Source organism: Monocercomonoides exilis (genome assembly GCF_001643675.1).
Source record: "Monocercomonoides exilis strain PA203 chromosome Unknown scaffold12-1864167, whole genome shotgun sequence".
NCBI classification, from domain to species: domain Eukaryota; phylum Preaxostyla; order Oxymonadida; family Polymastigidae; genus Monocercomonoides; species Monocercomonoides exilis.
In genome coordinates this window covers 1,838,348-1,844,347 of record NW_027150557.1, presented here as the reverse complement: position 1 = coordinate 1,844,347, position 6,000 = coordinate 1,838,348, and positions in this window count along the sequence as shown.

The window sequence follows — 6,000 nt, the reverse complement described above, 5'->3', positions numbered from 1 at the left end:
AACAATTATAAATTACTATTCATATGTATCCCCCGACTTTACAGTTAAGCTTACAAGTCACTCAGGCCACAATACACCAACCCTCTAGTATTTCATGTCCATAAGAAAATAATTTAATTATATTAATAAAAAACATCTCTGCACTTTCTAAATTTTATATCGCTTGTCCTTTTGGCAGTTTCAAGCACTACTTTCATTCTCTTTTCAAAGTTCTTTTCATCTTTCCCTCACGGTACTTGTTCGCTATCGGTCTCTTGTCAATATTTAGCCTTGGATGAAGCTTACCACCCAATTAGGGTTGCAATCTCAAACAACCCGACTCTATGATTGTAATGTCCAACCGTGACATTTAAACCAAAAAAAGCCATGACAAGTTTGACCCTGCCACACCTTCCTTCAGTAGGAATCGAGATCTACTTTTTACTATATAAACGGGGCTATTACCCTCTCCGGCATTCCTTTCCAAAAACAAAAATAGAAATTTTGATCTCTAAATCATATTCCCGTCACTGACATTAATCTCTCAGAGTTTGACCCCCAAGAGAAATTACATCTTTAAAGTACAACTCTTATTATTTTCTATCAATTGTTAGCCACTCCACTCCGAAAAGTTTCACAACTAACTCATAATAAGATTTTAACTTTGGGCTTTTCCTTCTTCCCTCGCAGGTACTAAAGGAATCCTCGTTAGTTTCTTTTCCTCCGCTTATTAAGATGCTTCAGTTCAGCGGGTAATCTTGCTTGATATTTCAGATTGATATTATATAAAAACTTATCTTTCTCAATGTTTTTTAATATTAAACATATATTTTCAATATTATTTTAATATTAAAATTTCTTATGAAAAAGAAATTATTATTATTAATAATAATTAAAGATTATAATAATCTTTGAAAAGATCATTTTAATCTCAAATAATATAAAACAAATCTATCTATTTTGATTTAAATAGATTTATAATAAATTTATAACCAATTCTGAAACAAGCATGGTCCCTCAATTATAGAAATAACTGAGAAACCGCAATATGCGTTCAAAATTTTGATGACTCGTAGATTTCTGCGATTCGCATTAGCTATCGCGCTTTGCTGCGTTCTTCATCGATACAAGAGCCAAGATATCCACTGCCAAAAGTTTTTTAATTTTTTCTTAAATTATCATTAAAAAACTATTAGTAATAATATCGTTATCTAATTATTGCATCCATCAAATTTTTATATTAAATTTTATATTGTTTTTTTTGAAATATAAACGTTAATGATCCTTCCGCAGGTTCACCTACGGAAACCTTGTTACGACTTCTCCTTCCTCTAAATAATAAGATTTACTGTCCTTCTAATTAAATCCTAGAGAATCGAAACCCTCACAAGATCCAACAATCCAGACATTTCATCTGATCATTCAATCGGTAGGAGCGACGGGCGGTGTGTACAAAGGGCAGGGACGTAATCAGCGCAATCTGATGAATTGCACTTACTAGGTATTCCTCGTTCATGATCCAAAATTACAAAGATCAATCCCCATCACGATAAAGTTTCAAAAGATTACCCAATCCTTTCGGATAAGGGAATTGCATGTGTTAAAAAATAGCATCCCTTTTTCAAAGCCCCGATTAAGAAGCCCTGAAAACAAAAACACTATTTTTTTGACTTAACACACCCAAAAACAACTTGTTGACTTTATCAGTGTAGCGCGCGTGCGGCCCAGAACATCTAAGGGCATCACAGACCTGTTATTGCCTCATGCTTCCCCCATGTGCAACCATGGTAGTCCCTCTAAGTAGGTTCGAATATAGATCCAGAGCCCCATTAGCCTTCCACCACAACCCCGCGAAGAGCCATGATGAAATTAAATAACTAAAAGAGAATTACAATCCATATCGAAATATTTTAATGATAATTTCAATAACTCACTTCCAAAATAAACTTGCTCCAAACAGCCGAAACTGCTCAAAACAAATCCATCCTGAAAGCTTAATGAGCTATCTCAAAATATATATTTCAATATTAACCATTAAAAGATCTCAGACAACTTCCCGACTTTCTCAACAATCCTCCCCCGAAAGAGAGAACTATTAAGAAAAAAATCGGAAAGCCACCTTACAGACACTTTTCAAAATTATCACCCTATTTAGCAGGTTGAGGTCTCGTTCGTTATCGGAATTAACCAGACAAATCACTCCACCAACTAAGAACGACCATGCACCACCACCCACGGAATCAAGAAAGAACTATCAATCTGTCAATCCTTCCCGTGTCTGGACCTGGTAAGTTTCCCCGTGTTGAGTCAAATTAAGCCGCAGGCTCCACACCTGGTGGTGCCCTTCCGTCAATTTCTTTAAGTTTCAGACTTGCGACCATACTCCCCCCAGAACCCAGAGACTTAATCGATTTCTCTAAAGGTGCTGATGGGGCTTAAAAACAAAAAAAGAACGACAATAACCGAAGTTACCTCTTTCATTTTTTTGTTATAATTTTAAAAGCAAACTCACTTCACAATTTCTTGTGATAAATCCCAAACCTATCTCGTTAAAGATAGAAATTAGAAAAGCGAATTAAAAAAATAAATTCCCTCCAATCCCTAGTTGGCATCGTTTATAGTTAAGACTAGAGCGGTTTCTGATCGCCTTCGATCCCCTAACTTTCGTTCTTGATTAATGAAAACATCCTTGGTAAATGCTTTCGCACTTGTTTGTCTTGCATAAATCCAAGAATTCCACCTCTGACTATGCAATACAGATACCCCCAACTGTCCCTCTTAATCATTACACCTGTTTCAAAAACCAATAAAACTCAAATCGATAAACAATAAAAAAAGAATGAACAAGTTCAATCTTCTTATTGTTTAAGACTCGAATGTGTTTGATAACAAAAAAATAAATAAGTTTCCTTATATTTTTTCATTATCAAATTTAAAACACATCAGGTGTCTTATTTTATTATTCCATGCTAATGTGTTCAGTAGCGAATTTCTTTCATTACAAAAAAAACGCCTGCTTTGAACACTCCATTTTCTTCAAAGTAAACTCTCCGAAATTTTCCTCTTCTTTGACAAAGAGAAACGATTAATATAAATCAACATTTAAGTGATATATTAATAATTTCGAAAACATTTACCCCTTTTTTGAAAAAGCCACAAGGACTTCTCAAAAAGGGATTCGAGGTTATTCAAATTCAAGGCAAGCATAAGATAAATGAAAGATATTGAATCAATCAAACACCAAGAAATAAATCTTGATGCAAGATCAAAAACAATACCATGATTTTCAAATATCCCCTCATTAATACCCTCCAATCACTTCACTTCCCAATTTTAAATCAACCCGAAAGCTAATTTAAAAAAAGGAAAAATGAAGCAGGACTAAGTATAGAGAAACATCTCGCCCCCTCGAACAATTAAAAACTCCAAAATCCAACTACGAGCTTTTTAACTGCAGCAATTTTAGTATACACTATTAGAGCTGGAATTACCGCGGCTGCTGGCACCAGACTTGCCCTCTAATTGTTTCTCTTTCAAGCATTTACATTGAAACCATTCCAATAGCAGAATACCATTAGATACCCCGCTTTGTTATTTTTTGTCACTACCTCCCCATATACGTCATTGATTGGGATTGGGTAATTTGCGCGCCTGCTGCCTTCCTTGGAAGTGGTAGCCATCTCTCAGGCTCCCTCTCCGGAATCGAACCCTAATTCTCCGTTACCCGTCAATACCATGGTAGGCCTCTATCCTACCATCATCAGTTGATAGGTCAGAAATTTCAATGACACATTGCCAAGACGATGGGCTCTTAACCCACCCTGGCAATTCGACATTTATCATGAATCACCATTATCTTTCACAATGGACACACACCATCCATCTCTTGCGAGACTTCTAACATGTGCCGAAATAAGTTTTTGATCCATATAGAATCAAACATTTAAACTATTCCTAATGGTTTTCGATCTAATAAATACAATCCTTCCCCAAAGGGTCTCTCATTGCTGAAACACCCTTAGTCGGATCTTTTTCAAACCCACCCTTCTTTCCATTCCGAAAAACAAAAAGAAAAATGAATTCTCGCATGTATTAGCTCTAGAATTACTACGGCTATCCATGTAGTAAATTATATTTCTATTCAAAATATAACATTGTCATTGTCAAATAAATTATAACTGTTGTAATGAGCCATTCGCAGTTTCATAAATACAAGTTATTTATACTGACACATGCATTGTCTATAAATCTTTAAGACATCGATTTGACTCACTAGATTTGAATTTTCTCCTGACCAGGATATCCAAACCAGTCATTGTCTATAAATCTTTAAGACATCGATTTGACTCACTAGATTTGAATTTTCTCCTGACCAGGATATCCAAACCAGTCATTGTCTATAAATCTTTAAGACATCGATTTGACTCACTAGATTTGAATTTTCTCCTGACCAGGATATCCAAACCAGTCATGGCTGGGCTTGAAGAAAAATGCATACCAGACTCCATTTTCTCCCCTGTCTGTGGTGAAATGCATCGAACAGTTCCCAAAAGTCCAAAAACTGCATTTTCAGATCTCGACTCCCAGTAGACATCCGATATTCATTTCTGTTCCATTCTTCAAATTGGATTTTTCCCACAACACATACCAACTTTCATCGAAATCCCTTCAGCTGTTCTTGGTCAGCATTTATTCAAAGTCGATTTATTTTTCCTATGAAGTTCTAGTATCAAAATGGTCAAAAAATGAAATGAAATTTTATTTGAGATTTTTCTCTTCAACATGTCATGAATTGGGAAAAAGAAGCATATGGCCATCTTTTATATTATATTAAGAGTTTTATTCAAGAAATTTAACAGTTATCGTTTAAAAATCCTATTTGTTGAAAATATGATCATGATACATACTAGATTGTTTGATGAAGTGAAAACAACAGCACCGCTATGAGATGATAACGTTTTGCTAATTTGTTGAATATTTGAGTAGTCAACTGCATGTTATTAACAACTACATTGAATACAGCCAGTTTGCGTTCTTTTATTTATAATTTTTCCTTAACATTCATTATTAGTCAATTTTGTTTGAAGAATAGACATTTTTGTTCTTCCTCAAATTTCAATCTGGAATATCTGGGTCATGTTTCATAATTGATCAACAACAAAAATCCATGAACTTTTGCTTCAACAGCGTGAGAATTCTTTTGATAAGGAATGTTCGAGTGATGCAAAAATTTCACAGTAGAACGACGAAAATGTGCACCTTGAATATACAATGTATGCTTATTTTTATATGAGTTTTTGGACGTCGTTTTTAACCTATTTTGAAAAATATTGAATTTTTATAATTTTTGACATATAATGGAATGCAGACCAATTACTACCAAATTTCTTTTGAAATTTCATGAATATTATTGCTCAGGACAACTTAATTGTGCTTTATATGGTATTAAAAACGGAAAACAATTTCAACTATTCATATTTGCGTGTGAATTTGTTTTAGATCAACTCTAAAAATTACTTTGAAGCAGTTTGGAACAGTTACTGGATCTCTTTTCACACATGTCGAGTTTCATGCTTAGTTGTTTAGCGAGAACAAATGCACTTCGATGATTAGCGACTTCTTTTAATGATGTCATCTTTCAAGAAAATCTTCAAAATATCACAGATTGAACTGAAGACATTTGAGCTGAATAATAAATGACCAAAGAAAACTTTTCGAGAAGAAGATTTTTGTCTGTCTCATCGTTTCTTCAATTGATTCTTCACAAAATAGCCACTTCCTATTGTCCATCGACCTTTCTGTTCATTCACGCTCATCTGAAATTTTATTCATAATGCCAATACATTTTCATCCTAAAATCAATATTCTTTTTAACAATCTACTCGACATATTTTAATCTACGACAGAAGTGTAACATCAAAGAAAGAAAAGAAAGCACAGAACTTTTAAATATATTAGAAAATGCAACTTTGTTTCATAAAAGACTATTATATTTTCACAATAACCGAAGGATACTGATAG